Below are 17,986 nucleotides of genomic sequence, written 5' to 3'. Positions count from 1 at the left end.
GTTAGCCGTAAATAATAAGACTTTCTATGGCGTGCATATGACATGCCGTTAATACATCAACTCTACATGACACATGTACACCGACTGTTAAAAATATTAAACATTTTACGACGCATAAAAAATCAATCGTTAAAAAATACACTTTTCACAACACACATATATTAGTTATTAAAAATATTTTACTTTTTACGACACGCAATTCCTATCATGAATAGTATGACTGAAATAAAAATCGGCGCCAAAATAAAATACTCTCGTCCCAAACCCCCAAACCCAAAATTATATTAGACAAAAATAAATATATTGAACTTCTTCTAATCGTAAAGGAACATATAAACTCAGAAGATGGGGGAGAAGAGAGAGGGTTCGAAGAAGATACTTGGGCAAAACCAAGAAGAGAGGGTTAACCCCGAAGGCTTTGGCTTTGGCTTCTAATCAAAGTGAACCCAGAAGGTTTCATCAAAAGAGAGAAGTTTGGAGGGAGCTCAATCTCATCTCTCTGAATCGTCTCATCGAAGAAGGGTCACCTGGTACATTGCTTCCTCATCTCCTTCCTCTTATCTTTGTTGATTTCTATTAAAGTGATTACTCATTGTTTGTTTGGTTTTGATTTCGATTTTGATCATCTCATCGATTTTGATTTCAACTCTTTATTACAGATTCTCTTTCTTTTTATGGTAAACTATTGCTTCTTCTCTTTCTCTCTCTCTCTCTCTCTCTCTCTCTCTCTCTCTCTCTCTACGAAGCTAGGGTTTCAAAACCACCACTGTCAAGAGGTGTTGATTGAACGGAGGTAGATTTTTCTATTTCTTGTGAAACTCAGTTCATATTTTTCTATCACCATTTGTTCTATTTCATGTATATGTCTAGTGATTTAGGGAAAAAATGGTTTTGAGAAGTTAAGTTTTAAATTGAAAATTTAGGGTTTTTATTTGGGGGTTTTGATCCAAAAATTAAGATTTTGTTGCCATTGCCAATTTTTCAGGTAATTTTATTTTTATTTCTAATGGCTCCTATTTTACTTTGACCATTTGTTTTGTTCAAGATTTGTGCTAGGTTGTTGCTGGAAAGAAAATTTGTATCAGGTGATTCTCTTCCTTGTCTCTCTATGATGTTTGCACATGTTTGTATGTATCTAACTATTAACATATACCCAAAATTGTGACTCCATAACAAGATGATTTGTGTTTTGTATGATGCTTTCTTGTCTTTGTTTCTCGTTGTTGTCTTTGGCTGATTATGTTTGTGTATCTGTGTTTGCTTAGGTATCTTTATATGTCTTTATTTTGTTTCTACTGTCCAGCAGAGAAGAAAACTATATACATGTTATTTATGCCTCCTAGGTGCTTGACAAAATGCTACTAAGAGTGATTGGCTCTTTCTATACTTTTATATTTTTTTCTTGTGAGTTTTTGTTTTAAATATATATATATATATATATAGTAAATGGCTATATTTGAAACTTGTCATGTTATATATGAGAAATCACCAAGGAGATGAAAAGTTTGGTGAAATAAAAATGTTATATATAACAGCCCTTACAAAAAAAATGCTGGATTTTTTTTTAAAGAAATTTTTTTTGGGTTATTTAAAAATAAAATAAAAATTAAAAAATAAATTTTATAATGTATGCTAAAAGGACAATAACATTGGCCACAAGCCCAACAGTCCACCGGGCAATTAAACTAACGGTTAAAAGGGGTCTAAGAACTTGGGACGATACAGTTTGATTGTAGAGAGAATGCTCTGCCATGTCTTAGCTGCTATTGATTGTTTCTTGGTGTAAATCACAATTATTGTTGCATTTTGGAGTGTATGATTTTTACCTTTTCTATCTTTGTAATTAAAAATTATATAAATATTTTACCATGTATAGTTCTCAGTTTGGATTGAATGATCTTTTACATACATACATAGTCCATTTAAATTAGTGTTTGGTTCATTGGAATGAAATGTTTAATACATCAAAATATGCATTATTTTATGTTTGGGTGACTAAAAGAATAACAAAAAATACATTGCAAATGATCATTCCATAGGGAAATTTAAGAAATGAGTATTTCATTCTATTCCATGTGATTGTTGAGAACTAAATAGAATATCGGTTTTTTCTAGGCTTTGGTGATGAATTTACTAATTATAATCACTCCTAGACATTGGCATATGTTATCTAAATATAATATGTAATTTGTGGTTTGACTTTCATATCCTTTGCTTGTGTTTTTGTTTTTTGGTTTTGAATCCCTTTCTTAGCACAATGTATTTTTCAAGCACATGGTTGGATATATTATTGAATATCAGTTTTTTTCTAGGCTTTAGTGATGAATTTACTCACAATCACTCCTGGACATTGGCATATTTTATCTAAATATAATATGTAATTATTTTATTCTTGTGCTTTGACTTTCATATCCTTTGCTTGTGTTCTTGGTTTTTGGTTTTGAATCCCTTTCTTAGCACAATGTTTTTTCCAAGCACACGGTGGGATATATTATTGAAAAGTGCAATTCCTTTTACTAGGTTGATTAAATTTTTATATTTTAGCTTTCCTGTTGGTAAGTTAACTTATCTCATAGCTTGTGATTTGAAGGTGGCTCTTTTAGTTAAACTGGGTTTCTATGATCAATTTTCCATCACACATCCTACTTTTTTTTGGCACGTCCTTTAATAGGTTTTAGTTTTTTTTTTTTTTTTTTTTGCTGATGATTTCATTGTCTAGATGATTTAAGATTATTCTAAATAACAAATATAAGTGGTAAATGAATATAGAAAGACTGATCTATTTATTTATTTTCCTTTCTTACAATTCTTGTATGCATTACCCTGCCTACAAGCATATAATTGATGAAGGGTGATGCTTTTACTTCTATTATTTAGAAATTTTATGCCATATTGGTCGCAATCAATCTTGTGTGTTAATTAAGTGGCCGCTTTCTTCTTTGTTTTGTGGTATACCCTTATTCCTTCTTCGACAAATTTAAACAGCATGGAAAATAGTAAAAGTGAAGTTATTGCCTCTATATTGGCATATAAACTACAGACAATTTCCCTAGCAAGGAAATAGCTGAAAATCAGTTTTCCCTGCTCTACTTTATTTTCATTATTTTGTTTTGATTTTGTAATTTCTTTTTCTTCCTTTTTGTTGATTTTGTTAAGGTTGGCAACCTGGAATCCAAGAAAAGGTAGCTGATTGGGATGAAAAATTGGACAAGTTTGAAGATTAAGGTATTTTAAACAGTTTTCGTATAGGATTAAGTGGACATTTACCTTGAGTATCTTTTTTGCAAGAAGTGTTTGATGGTGGGTCTTTGAGTGTTTTGTGGATTGAAAATTTTGTGGTGTAGGGAATTTGAAGCCAATATGTGCAAGTTGTAGTTGTATTATTGTGATTCTGATGAACTCTTGCTACTTCCAAGTTTCACATTTGTCAAAGAGCTCACTCTTAATGTGGAAAATGTTGTAGCCCATCCCAAACCAAAATCCTCTTCAGTTGTTAGTAAAGCACCATCCACAAAAGAGGGTGTACATGTTTCATATTCTTTAACTTTTCTTATGGTTGAAAGTTATGAATACCATGATTGCCTATTGTAATATCTCTTCACTTTTACATATGCAGCATCATGCACTTTGATCATTAATGTAAGTAGTTTGTGTGAATATTATTTGCACATAGATTGGGAAGCGTAAGTTATTGCTCTTTAATAGTGCTGTGGTGGTTTCTGATGCTAATTATCTATATTATCTTTCCTAATTTCTCCCTTGGGTGCAGAAAGTCGCAATCAAGAAGATGGATATACAAGTTTCAAAGGAATTTCTTGCTAAACTGAAGGTATAGTCACATGTTCATTATCTGAACCTGGTAGCACTCTTATCCATCTTATTAGTAAATATATGTACATGTCATTCTATTGTATTTGATATGGACTTTGCTGACATTTAGAATCTAGAGTAATTTGAATTCATTCCATTTTTTGAAATCCTTTTTATTTTTAATCCTCTAGAATTTAACATCATATTACGGTAATTTGATAACCAATATATTTACATTGTGCCATTTAGCAGCAGTTAGAGTCCTTTGGCTTTAGATAGAGTTGGACTTGCTTTGTTTTTTCTTTGTTGGCTATTTGTACCTAACTGAATGGCCTATAGATAAATCTCTGGTTATGTTATGAAACTTATAAAAGAAAATTTGAAATGAAAGTGGACTTGTTCTGTGTTGTGTTCAAATTTCAGAACCTAAAGAGATCCTAAATGGTTTACAAATCCATTCTTTTGGCCTGTGTTTCTAACTTGTAAAACTGTAGATATTTAGAAGTTTTCAGGTAACATACTTAAAGATTATCATATGTCGAAATGTTTAATGCCTATTCACCCTGAAGCTTGAGTTTTGTTGCATCCTTGTTACCAATCACTTATATTGTTTTAGAATTCACTGCATGCAGATTTTCTGCAGTCATTTTGAGTCCAGTTTTTTACTTTTGGCTGTGAGTGCTGAATATTTTATATTTAGAATGACAATCTCATTTTAATTTTTCTCTGCAGCTTGATATTTCTTATATATGTAATTTGGTTATCTTGTCAAATCCAGATATTGGGGCAAAAAATATCTCAAACTTCATCTCTAATTATGCAATTAGTGTGCCAAATTTAGCGGTGAGGAACTTCTCATGAATGCTACTAGTAATTTCCTTGAGGCCGCAATTTTCTGAAGCACTTTTGCACTACAAGCAGTTTGCTCTTCCTATTTTGAAGTATATAAGCCACCTGCATTAACTTAAATAAACTTAAATGGTGTAGTTTTCAATTAATTATTCTTACAATTTTAGTTACAAACTTGAAGTTTTTTTTCTTGATAAGTGAAAATTTACAAATATTCAATGTGCATGTCCAACTAGACATATTGGACAAATATTTCATATCCTTACTCAAGTGTCAAGTGTCTGATATGGTTAATTAACAAATTTAGAAGAGCACGTGTAACACAAGTCATGATTTTCATTATTAACACAAACTTGAAATTTAAAAATAAAAATAAAGAAACAGGGAATAGGAAAGATAGAGAAGGATTACTTCAGGTTATGCATCATACTTTCTTTTTTCTTTTTTCTTGACAAGTATACATGTCATACACGACTTTATTTTCTAAGGATCCATTATTGCATAGCGTTGAGTTGGTTTTGTGAAAGAGAAAGGAATCGTGAAATCAATGTGCTTAAATTATTTGTAGCACTCAAGAGGATTCACATTTGCTGTATGTCACTTGAATATAAAAAGGCATCCTCAAGTTGGATAAGCCTCTCGGAAATTGGCTCAAGTTTGCTGTCTGAATACTCGAAGTTATGCCCATTTATGGTGACTGGATAAGGCCATACATTGTGAATACTACTGCCTATCATCTTTCCATTCATATGATGCTTACTTCTTTTTATGCCTTTGTTTAGAATCAGTTAGTATTCAGATCTGAACAATGAGGAAGCACTTTTTGTAATTGCTGTGAACAATCATTTCATTTTTACTCCAGTAGGAAACTGTTCATTAAAATAAAATGGAAATAACGAAGGTAGTGGTGTTTGCTTCTAATAAAACTGGTTGAGCCATGCCTTATTTAATTAGCAATGCTAGAGTTGTTATGATTTTCAACACCCAAATTTTCAGTTTAGTTTAATTATATTTCAAAGTTTGATAGGCATAAGTAATATGAACTAGGTGTCTGAATTGTGACATGAGTGGCCTGTAAAGCCCCATTTATAATACATATTTTAGAATAATTTGGTTTAGTAGTTTAAACTTTATGTCCGATGTGCCCATTGTAGTAAGACTTGTCTTATGCTGAAAAATGTATATATCACAGTTGGTTGCTGCTACGTCTAATTGTGTATGTGAACAAAATTTAGGTTATTCTTAATCAATGGACGTCTCTAATTGACAAGAAGTGGAATAGTAAAGAATTCATGTTATAATGTTTTATGTTAATTATCAAAAATTAATTTTCTTCTTACTAATGTTAAGTTTTGTTGTTTTTATTGGTGTTTCAATCGTGTAGGAACAATCACTAACTTATGTTTATATGTTAATTTAGTAGAACATTTCTTCTTCAACTAGGGTAGAATAAAAAACTACTTTTGACATTTAGGCACAAGGTCCCTGGAAAATAGTGAAATATGCATCTAACGGTCCGAAAAACATCACAAACACCTTGAGATTATCAGAAATTATCATGAACACTTTGGGAGGGATCAACATTAGTTGTGAAAACTTACAGAACAATCATAAGACTCTCGGTTGGAAAACATTTAGGCTTGAAAATAGGCCGTTAGGGAGTAGAACCTTGAAATAGTCGTTAAAAGGCCAAGAAATATCATGAACACCTTGGGAGAAACTAATGTAAGTTGTAAAAATTTACGGAACAAGCACGGTAAAGTTTGGTTTAAAATTTACTTTGAAATTTTTATTTTTTCTCTTCTAGGTTGCATATTAACATATTTAGTGAATGGTTACCTTAACCTTTTGTTGTTGTTTTTTTTTATTTATTATTTTTTCTTTTTTAAATGGTAGATTGGAGATGAACGAATTTGGTAACCTGTATAGCAAGAGTTTTTTGTTGATATTACCAGACACATCCATCACAGTGGAGTTGTACTTTTTGTTGATATTACCAAACATGTATTTTGACTATGTTATTGTGGGTTATGATTATATTGTGATGAATCTTATCTTTTTGTTGATATTTTATTGAATAGATTAAAATGAACAGGTTTTTGTTGATGTTACCAAATGAATAGGTTTTTGTAATAATTTGTAATGGATATTATATTCAGTAGGTTATTAAAATGCACAAGTTATTTTGATTGTGTTGTAGTTTTTGATGTTACTAGAATAGATGTTATAGTTTAGATGTTATATATTAATTTCTTGATACTATGAGACATGTATTTTGCTCGGGTTGTTTTATGATAATGAACAGTTTAATTTTATATTGATTTGTATTAGATATTTTATTTAATAGATTATTAAAATGTATAGGTATTATTTATTGAAAAAAATATATAAATTGCAAATATAACCCACCCCTCAATTTTTAAAATTTATTTATTATTGGCAACAAAAAAAAATTGACACTAAAACTTTCTAATCCCAACAAATGATTTCGTCACACATATTCATTATTTCATCACTAAATTAAAATATTTGTTGACAAAAGTTTTCGTCACTGAAGGTTATTTTTTTCCGTCTTTTGGTGACGATATTTTCGTCACCAAAAATTTTATCGCTATTTTTAATGACGAAATATTTTGTCACCCAAAACAAATATAATAAAAGTTTATTCAATTCTAGTGACGAAATAGACGTTATAGGTGACAAAATATTTAACATTTAGTGACGAAATATTTCATCATCAAATACCAATAATAGGTGACAAAATAAATTTTCGTCACCAGGTACTTTTAGTGACGATGAATTGATGACGAACGTGGTGACGAAATTATTTCGTCACAGATCAATTTGGTGACGAAAATTTCACTATTGGAGACGAAGTGATTTTGTCATTAAAGTACCATTTTGTTGTAGTGAGTCCCCAGCCGGCAAAGGATTTCCGCAAGTCCTTTTTCTCGAGCAAAGGCTTGAAAAAGTTGTTAGACTTGCCAGTTCACAGGCGGAAAGCTCCCCTACTACTCAACTTCATTCCCACTTACAAGTCGGTTCTTCCCGACATTCCAAAGAAGAAGAAGAGTCAGTCTCCTCCGTCCGCCACTACTCCTCCAACAACTTCATCATCTCGGCTAGATCAGGGATCAACTTCTGATCCAGCTGAGCAACCATCAACCTCGGCTCCATATCTGATCCCCCCCATCTCAACGCAGACGCTGACGCCGTACTGCAATCCCTACCGAGATGGGCCACAAAAAAGAAGTCGCTGAGGATCTTCTGGCCGACATCCTTACCTCCGTTGACGCTCAACCGGCACCATCTCAGCCTCAACCCAAGCCGAAACAAAAAAGATTGAAGAAGGCTCAGCCAAAGGCAACGGTGACTCAGATTGATATTGAGGACACTCTGCCACTTTCAAAACTGGCTGACAGTGAAAAGACCCCTTCCGTTGCCGAGAAGAGGCCCGCTGAGGCCGAACCATCTCAATCCACTCGGTCCAAAAGGCCGAGGTCTAAATCGGCCACAACATCGGGGCCAATGAAATCAGATGCCCCCTGGGCCTCCCCAATCACCATTGAAGACAAGTCGGTCAGAGCTGGCGACAATGCGACTGACCTCGAAGTCGGCGTCGCCCTCTCCACGGCTTTGCTGCTTCCAAACGATCTTAACCGGAACGCCGAGAAGAGCGAGTATGAAAACTTCGCTCTGATGCTCCAGCATTCTGTTCAAGTAAGTCTTTCACACTTGGTATTTTCCTTTCTCTATCCTTTCATACTCAGAGAATTTTTCTAACTCTTATTCTGTTCATTTTTTTTCAGGCGATCCAGCACGCCTACTCCTTCTCTATGCAATCTTTTGAAATGAGGAAGGAGTTGGCCGACAAGATCAGGGAGGTTGGTGGTTTACAGAAGGCCATCAAAAGGGCCGAGGCAAAAATGAAGACCTTGTTAGATCAGGCTGCAGCAGCCATTAAAGCTAAAGACGTGGCCGAGGAAAAAGCAGATGCTGCAGAGGCCATCAAGAAGGTTCTTGAGGTCGAAAAGAAAGAGGCCGAGGCCCAAAAAGAACTCCAAGATGCCTTAGCCACAAAGGAGGCCGAGATCAAGGCCGCTGAAGAGAAGGCATACGTAGAGGGGGTGGCCAACGTCAAGGAGGACTACAAAAAACAAGTGAAGCAGGCATGCAACAAGGGTTTCACCCTTGGCTGGATGGCTGCCCTCAAGAAGGTGGACGTCCCCGAGGACTCCCCCTTCAAGAACGCCGACGACCTTCCCCTGCCATTCTTGCCTACTTCAAGCCAATCCGAAGACGGTTCTGAGTCTGAAGAGGAAGCTTTGGTTAGGAAGACGAAGGACGTTACTGGGGCCAAGCCCCCTACTTTGAATGAGCAAGTCTTGGACTTGACTCAGGATGAGGAATATGAGGTGTCCAAAGATGCTCCTCCTGAGAAGGCAACGTCGGACGCGCTTATTGCCGACAAGAGCCTCGACCAAACTCTTCAAGAAATTGATGCCGAGCTTGCCTTCTCTGGGATCCTTCTTGTTGCCGACGACCTTTCTCAGGACGAGGTCACCAACTTGGAACTCTCGTGGGTTCACCTTCTTATTATGAGCACTGGCAAGCTACTGTTGGTATGCCACCAGCTGAATTGCAGCTCTCTCCCTTCTTTCTTCTAGCAGATCCAGATCTCGAGCTAATAATACATCATTAGTCCCATTCTCTACTCCCTGAGTTCTGATCCTTGGGATGCCGACCTCTAGTGGAATCACTGCTTCTGTGCCATAAGCCATGGCATATGGGGATTTCCTTGTTGATCTCCTCGGCGTAGTCCGATATGCCCAGAGTACACTGGGCAACTCATCCACCCATTTTCCCTTTACTTCTTGTAGCCTCTTCTTAATCCCATCCAAGATAACTTTGTTGGACGATTCTGCTTGTCCATTGCTTTGAGGAAAACTTGGGATCGAAAAATAATTCTTGATTTTGAATTTTGCACAGAAGCTCTTGATTAGCTTACTGTTAAATTGTGTTCCATTGTCTGTAACTATTGCTCTTGGGATCCCAAACCTAGTGATGATGTTCTTCCGTATGAAGCTCTTCATATCCACGTCTAGAATCTTGGCAAGGGGTTCAGCTTCTGTCCACTTGGTGACGTAATCTGTTGCTACCAGCAGATACTTCATTTGTCCAGTTGCTTGGGGCAGTTTTCTAACAAGATCCATGCCCCATTGGGCAAACGGCCAAGGACTGGATACTGGGTTTAGGTTTGCTGCTGGTTGGTGCATCAGAGGTGCAAATCTTTGGCACTTTTCACACTTCCTGACATAGGCTTCTGCATCTTTCTGCATGTAGGGCCACCAATACCCCTGGTAATGGCCCTATGAGCAAGTGATCTGCCCCCAACGTGGCTTCTGCATACTCCTTTATGCATTTCGTACAAAAAATCTTCAACTTGTGATGGATGTACACACCTCAAAATGGGTCCAGTGAAGGATCTTCTGTAGAGATATCCCTCTACTGTCAGGCTGAATCTTGCCGACTTCAGTCTGATCTTGTGTGCCTCTTTGTGATCATCTGGTAGTTTTCCTTCGTTCAGGAATGCTATTATTGCATCCATCCAGCTTGGTCCTATGTCTACACACATTGCCTCATGCTCTGGGGGTCAGTGGTTCGATGCTCGGGCCCGACAAGTAGTCAAGCATTATCGTCCTTGCCTTTCCAGGTTGTATTGCACTAGCCATGTTGGCCAGGGAATCAGCGTGACTGTTATCATCTCGGCTAACCTGCCGCAGGTGGCATTTCTGAAACAAGGCCACCAATCTGCCGACCTCCTTTACATAGGCCGACATCCTTTCGTCGGAGGCTGCGAACTCGCTTGTTGGCTGGTTGACTATAAGCTGAAAGTCACAGAAGACTATCACCTCATCTGCTTCTACTGCTACTGCCAGTTTTAGTCCTACAATCAGTGCTTCATACTCTGCTTCATTGTTTGAGGCCTTGAACCCCAAATGAATGGATTGTTCTAGTATTTGTCTATCTGGAGATACCAGTACTACTCCTGCCCCCGCTCTTTGTCGGTTTGAACTCCCATCTACAAACAGTCGAAAGGAGTCGCCGATGTAAATGCTGCAGGGCCTGAGTTTTTCTTCTTTCATTTGTTTCGTTGCCCTCGGCTGGGCTCCTCTTTGTTCGCTTGGACATCGTTCACCTCGGCTCAACGAAGCCCGATGTACGATGGCTTCTGGTGTGAACTTGGCCACGAAGTCAGCCAAAACTTGGCCTTTGATTGCTGTTCTGGGTCTATATTCTAGGTCATACTGGCCCAAGGCCACTGCCCATCTGGCTATTCTACTTGTCAGATCTTCCTGCTGCAACGGGGATGTACACACCCCATTTTTGACCGACCTTAAGACTCAGACGTCACTGATTGAACGCTCGGTGATATTGCATATTGCGTTCATTCAGAAGTTTCAGAGTCCCGGCTGCAAGCCTTGCCTTCGGACTTCCGGACTCTTTCGTGCCTTGCCTCGGTTTGCGAACCAGGCTCTGTTTTCTCTATTTTCTCTTCCCAAAGGGAGAGAGAGGTCTCGTAGATCATCTCTCAGTGGCCGTAGGCTACGTTTCGTGGTCGTAGGCCATTTTTTCCATTTTGGAGCCCGGTTTCCGATTTTTCAGAGCCGACGGCCATGTGCCTCGGTTCGGGACCACCTAACCACCTCCGTTTGCTCTGGTTTTTGGTATACATCCTATTTCCTCCCTTTTGAGGGACACTGGGATCTGAGAGACCAACTTCGTGGTCGAACGCCACCTCCGGTGCTTAACAGCCTATTTTCGGGGCCTCGGGCCGCGCGTTTCGGTCCCCGAACCTCCGTTTTGCATCCGTTTTGGTTCATTTTTGGTGGAGGCCTTATTTTCATAGTTAGGAAGCTTGTAGAAGGGTGGGAGGCCAGCAATTGTTTTGAAAAGCCAGCTTTATTTCTTCATCGTTCTCCGTCGCCCGTTTTCCTCATTAAAAAGCCAATGTTGACCACCCCGGGGCCACTTTCTTGAACCCTAAACCCCATATTTGTGTTATACACACCTGGGAGGCCACCAATATTTGGTGGCCGACCAGTAATTGTGCTTGACCCTTTTGAACCCCTCTAAAAAGTTGACTTTTCTCTCTCCTGGTTCACATTTTCTGGGTTTTGACCACATAGTTGTGTTGTGCACACATAGGAGGCCACCTTTTTGAGGTGGCCGACCAGCAATTATCATTGACCCTTTTGACCCTTGGTCGGCCGGCTATGGGAGGTGGCCGGCCGGCCCCCTGAACCTTCTGAACCTGGCCGTCCATGACCCTCTCACCTGGTTCCTTACAGCTGCACCCTCTGTTTCCCCCCAGATCCTGTATCCGATGGGGGGTCTTTTGGGGGGGAAATTTGAATTTGATTTTCCCTCATTTTCTCCACTCCTCTCCTCTATAAAACCAGCACTTCCAGCTGCATTTGGGAGGTTACAAAAATTGGTTTTGAGCTCTTTCATTCAATCTCTCTCTCTCTCTCTCTACCCCAAGCACCAAAACCCCTTAAGTCCTACACCATTTACCCTACACCTCATAGCACAAGGCCTCCATCCTTCATTCCAGCACTTTGGGACTGTTTTGGAGAGGTTAAAGGCTCAGAAATTTGGTCCAAGAGCTGCTGGTTCATTGGTCTTCAAGGGTAAGTCTTCTTCTCCTCTTTTCTTGCCTTATTTTGCTTTGTATCTAAGCCATACTTGCTAGCATTTTTGGGCTCCGACCCAAACAGTAAATAGTCATATTTTGTGTTCATCTCCATGTTTGATTAAGGGTCTTTCTCTGTTTGAGGTCCCCTCCTCACCCTTTGTGTTTAAACTCTCTTTTAGGCCAATTTTTGCATGGTATTTTAAGCTTATTTGTGAGCTGTTTTGGACTTTTCCATAAACTGTGAAACATCTTTTTTTGAGCCCCTCTTCAACATTGTTGTAGGGCTCTTCTCTGTTTGAGGCCACCAACTATCACTTGCCTATTTAACTCTCTTTTAGGCCTATTTTTGCATAGTATTTTAGGCTTATTTGTGAGCTGTTTTGGACTTTGACATAAACTTTGAAATATCTTGTTTTGAGCCCCTATTCAACTTTGTTGAAGGACTCTCCTCTGTTTGAGAACAAAAGCTACCACTTGTCTCTTTACCCCTCTTTTAGGCCTTTTCTTGCATGATAGTTTGGCCTTATTTGTGATTATTTTTGTGGCTTGATATAAACTGTAAAGTGCCTTTTTTTGAGCCTCTCTTAAACTTTGTTGAAGGGCTCTTTTCCATTTGGGGCCAGCTTCTGTCCCTTTGTGTTTAATCTCTCTTTTAGGGCCATTTTTGCATGATAGATTAACCCTATTTTTGTTCATTTTTGAGACTTGTTATGAACTAGAAATATGCATGTTTTGGGACTGTCTTGCATCTTTTTTCATGCTTCATGATCAAATAATGCATGCTTTGTATAGCTGTAAGTCATTCCATGTGCCTAGTTTCGAATTTCGGGGTTCATTCCATGCATCGGGTGCCATGTTTCCATGTTTCGGGGCTGTTTTGTATCATATTTCAGCACTGAAATTCGCATGTTTGCATATCATGTTCCATGCCTTGCCATGCTTTGGGTAGAGTGGCATTTGATGCCTTAGGCTTGGTCCTCGGTTTGCGTGCATGTGTGCACGCATTTCGAGTGTCTCATTTTCCTCTCAATGGCTACTGATGTGAGTGTGGCTGAGGTCCACTCATGTTGGTGTAAGTCCATTGTGCATTGTGTATGCCATTTCATTTCATAGCATTGTGTATGCTAGGTTGCATGTTAGAATTGCATTCATGCATGTCATGCATATTACATTGTGTTTGGGATAGGAGTTAGCCCGAGCACGGGAAACGAGGGACGTTTCGTACTTCGAGTGACGGAACGTGTCTCAATTCCCAGTCACCGACACTCCGGATTATCCATGTTGGAGTTTAGGTCTTGTTGTGTTTATATGTGCATTCATTTCATATTGAGTCGTGTAATTCGACTCCTCGGCCATCATGCATCGATATGCGTGATTGGTGGCACGAGGATCGATGACTACACTCCCTAAAGAGTAGTCATGCATACATATGTGAAAATACTTTGTCATGCCCCTTTGTTGCTCTCTGTTGCAGCAAATCAGAAAACGGCAGCTTTTCGGAGCTTGACACGCTTTCGGACCCTCTGCGCGAGGGCAATGTTGTAATAAGTGTGCGTGTGTGTGATGTATGTCTTCCAACCCCACGTCTTTCTCCCTTTTATTTACCCGCTTATGATGGTTAGATTAGGGCATGTTTCAATTAGCATACAGTATGACAGCATGTTTGCATTCATTCATCTGTTTTGCATGCACCGGGCTCGACGCATCATACTAACTGCATTGTATTTTCAATTCCAAGTTGAATACATGTTAGCTGTAGCATTTCATATGTCATGTTTAGAATAGCCGAGCCTGCTATAGTTGCACTTTTGCATGTGTTACATTAGGCATTTCTGTATAATTAGGATCATGCACGGATTTCTAATTAGCTTCTGTTTTGGCTTGGAGTACTCAGTAAGTTTTATGCTTTAGCATCCTTGCATGCGTGTGAGTGACTGCCATGAATAGCATGCTTACCATGAGGCTATATGCTTATGTGATATAACTGCCTGAAAGCCTGTGGGTAAAGGTTGGGTTTTTTGGATTGGAACAATTCATCAATTGTGAGTTTCAAGTCCACTAGATAGTGGCAAAATCATGTTTTCTAAGCCTACCCGAGGGTGGCAAAATCTGCATTTTAAACCTACTTGCGAGTAGCAAACCACTTTCAAATAAACAAACACGAGATGTTTTGTTCCAATTCAGACGATCCAGTCTATACTTGTATGCTGTGGGCATCACATAGTAAATCTAGGCTAATAACCGGAATAAGAACGCATAATGTTTTCAAAAATAGATATCATGGTTAGTAGAGGCCGATCTTTGATCGGGCGAGTCGGGGTGCTCATGAAGTGACCTTCCCCAATCGTACCCAAGTTCCCGAGGCGAGGCAACTTTGGTGATGACGGACATGTGGCCTTAGGCAAACGAGTCAGGGTTTCCTAAATTTCCCCAAAATAAAACATTTAGGTGGCGACTCTGTATCTGGCAAAGCAGTCCATGTTTGGCACTTCTTTCAAAATCTGTTTTCTCAAAACGATTTGCCAGATTTGGACTCCTTGGTTCAGATATAGAACCATGACAATTTGAGAGTCCAAACTGTAGTGAGCCTAATACGAACGGAACGGGGGAGCCATCCCTCCCGGGGCGTTCGGGGACGTCTACAGGGGACTTCAAAGGATGTTTAGTTAGCACCACAATTTTGTGGGCTTGAAAGTAATGGTTCAACTTTTTTGAAGCCATTACTAAAGCCAACGTTAACTTCTCCAAGGGTAGATACCTAGTTTCTACATCAGCCAAGGTTTTGATTACATAGTAAACAGTCCTTTGTTCCCTTTTTTCTTCTCAGATTACCATTACACTTACCGCATGTTCCGAAACTGCCAAGTACAGGAACAGCTCCTCTCCAGGTTCTAGATTTGAGAGAACTGGAGTTATGGTCAAATACCTCTTCAGGTCGGTCAAGGCGGCTTTGCATTCTTCGGTCCATAAAAAGTCTGTGGCTTTTTCACTAAGCTGAAGAAATGTTTGCACTTGTCTGAGCTTCTGCTTATGAACCTATTCAAGGCTGCCGCCCTTCTGGTCAGCATCTGCACCTGTTTTGCCGACGTCAGGCTCTTTAGCTCTAGGATGGCCTTGATCTGATCTGGGTTGGCCTCAATGCCCCTTCTGGTGACCAGATATCCTAAGAACTTACCAGACCCTACTCCAAATGCACACTTCGATGCATTGAGTCGGAGCCGATATGTTTTAAGGATGTCAAAAACTGCCCTCAAGTCTTCTAGATGATTTTCAGGCTCCTTGGTCTTCACGACCATGTCATCGATGTATACCTTCGCCGTTTGGCCAATTAGGTGTCCGAACATCTTGGTTACCAATCTCTGGTAAGTTGCTCCTGCGTTTTTCAACCCAAAAGGCATAACTATGTAGCAATATAGCCCTTTTGGGGTGATAAACATAGTCTTCTCCTCATCTGGGGGATACATGGCTATCTGATAGTACCCTCTGTAGGCATCCAGGAAGCTCATCCTTTTATGCCTTGAAATGGCATCCACCAATTGGTCAATCTTGGGTAATGGGAAACTGTCTTTGGGACAAGCCTTGTTTAGGCTGGTAAAGTCCACGTAGACCCTCCATTTACCATTCTTTTTCTTCACCACCACCGTATTTGATAGCCATGTCGGGTAATTTAACTCTCAAATGGCTTTGACCTCCAGAAGTCTGTCTACTTCCTCTTCCATTGCCTCAACACGCATCAATGTCGGTCTTCTTGCCCGTTGGATTACAGGTTTGGCCGACCTGTCTACGTTTAGTTTATGGCAAGTGACCTCGAGGTCAATGCCAGGCATTTCGTAAGGCGTCCAGGCAAACACCTCAATGTTTGCTCTCAAGAAAGCCTCAAGTTCTTTTTCATCTTTTTCGGCTAAGCCCGAGCCGAGAAAGAAGAAGCGTTCCTCATCCCCTTGCTGGACAAGGATTTTCTTCAGGGCTTCTTCACTCTTTTCGGCTGGCTCTTTGCCGACGTCATCTAGGACCTCCACGTCCTCGTCTTCGATATCTACTGTCTCTAGTTCTCGTATGCTGCAGGTGGATTTCATTGTTGCCATGGAGCAGTTCTTTGCCTGCAGCTGATCCCCTCTGACCTCCTCTATCCCATGCTCTGTTGGGAACCGCAATAACTGATGTAGTGTTGAGGGAACAACCCCCATTGCATGCAGCCATGGCCTCCCCAGGATAACATTGTAAGGGGAGGGTGTGTCGATTATGGTGAACTCTGTCTTTATCTTTTTGGTACCAGCCTGCACCTCCAAGCTTGTTGCTCCTAGTGGCCACGTCGGCGTTCCATTGAACCCGACCATTGGGCTGTTGGACTGCTCCATATCTTCTGGGTGAAGGCCAAGCTCCTTGTAACAGCTGACATACATGATGTCACAAGAGCTGCCTTGGTCAATTAGGATGCGCTTCACTTGGCACTCCCCAACTTGGAGGGATACTACCAAGGCATCGTTATGTGGATGCTGCACTATCTCAAGGTCGGCTTTAGTAAAGGACACTACTGGTCCCTGGCACTCCTCGGCCCAAGGTCTTTTCTCCCAGACCTGGTACATATGCTGCAAGTTCTTTACCTTCTAGGTCTCCCCCCGTATTTCGTTTTCGTTGACCTTCGAGTGAATTACATTAATTACCCGAGGTCTGCCTGCCTGCGATTGTTGTGCTGGGATAGGTGGAGCTGCTGGTGCTTAAGGCAGTCTTGTCTGCTCTTCCCTTGTCCTGGCTTCATCTACAAGGTCCCTTAAATGGCCTTGCCTTACCAGGTCTTCCAGGTGTGCTTTTAGGGCTCTGCAACCCTGAGTCAGATGCCCATCTTCATTGTGGTAAGCACAATGCTTACCAAGGCTTCTTCTCATAAACTCTCCTGGTACCCTTGCTGGTGCTCTGAAATAGGGTTGGGTTCGGATTTTATCCAGGACTTTGTGAATTGAAATTCGGAATACAGCTGTGACTGTCTGTGCAGCCCTCAGTCATATCTCTTGTTTGTTGGATCCATTGTTACCTCAGCCTCGCTTCGGCGAGCCGTTTCCTTTCTCTTGCTTTGCTCCTTAGTTCCTGGCGTGTCTTCCTCGGCTCTGGCATATTTCTTAATTCTGGCCATGAGCTCTTCCATGCTTTTTGGCAATGTCTTTGCCAATGACTTTCGTAGTGGACAATCATCTTTTAGGCCGTTCTTGAAAGACACGACCGCCACCTCTTGGTTGCACTCGGGTATTCGGTTGAATACCTCATAATACCTTTTGGCATCGGCTCTCAGTCCTTCATCCTTGCCAATTTTCAGAGCCATTAGAGCGTCTACCCTTAACGGCTGTAGTTTGTTTGTTACAAACCTGGCCACAAACATCTCAGCCAGGTCTTCTTAGGTTTTCACAGTTCCTTTCGGTAACTTGTGAAACCAGTCTGATACAATTTTTCCGAAGGATGAAGGGAACACCTTGCAAAGCAACGGCTCGTTCTCGGTGTACAATGCCATCGAGTTCAGGTATAAACCGACGTGAAAGTTAAGGTCCGACTTACCATCGTATATCTGGAACCTCGACATACTGAATCTTTTCAGGGCCTCAAATTTGTCCAACTCCACCGAGAATGGTGTTCTCG

At 40.0% G+C, this 17,986-nt stretch overlaps 1 long non-coding RNA gene across 2 annotated transcripts; it reads left to right on the top strand.

The window, feature by feature from the left end:
• Positions 1–329: 329 nt before the first annotated feature.
• Positions 330–6,751, top strand: LOC114304746 (uncharacterized). 2 transcript variants are annotated; one of them, XR_014337000.1, is made up of 7 exons: positions 330–530; positions 660–793; positions 1,046–1,085; positions 3,157–3,225; positions 3,770–3,829; positions 4,589–4,680; positions 6,556–6,751. It is a non-coding gene; the product is annotated as an uncharacterized LOC114304746 (long non-coding RNA). The 2 variants fall into 2 exon arrangements; XR_014337001.1 differs by lacking the exon at positions 660–793.
• The last annotated feature ends 11,235 nt before the right edge of the window (positions 6,752–17,986 follow it).

The sequence above is a fragment of the Camellia sinensis genome, chromosome 8 (genome assembly GCF_055761805.1).
Source record: "Camellia sinensis isolate YWXY chromosome 8, ASM5576180v1, whole genome shotgun sequence".
NCBI classification, from domain to species: domain Eukaryota; kingdom Viridiplantae; phylum Streptophyta; class Magnoliopsida; order Ericales; family Theaceae; genus Camellia; species Camellia sinensis.
This window is presented reverse-complemented; position numbering and strand designations above follow the sequence as displayed.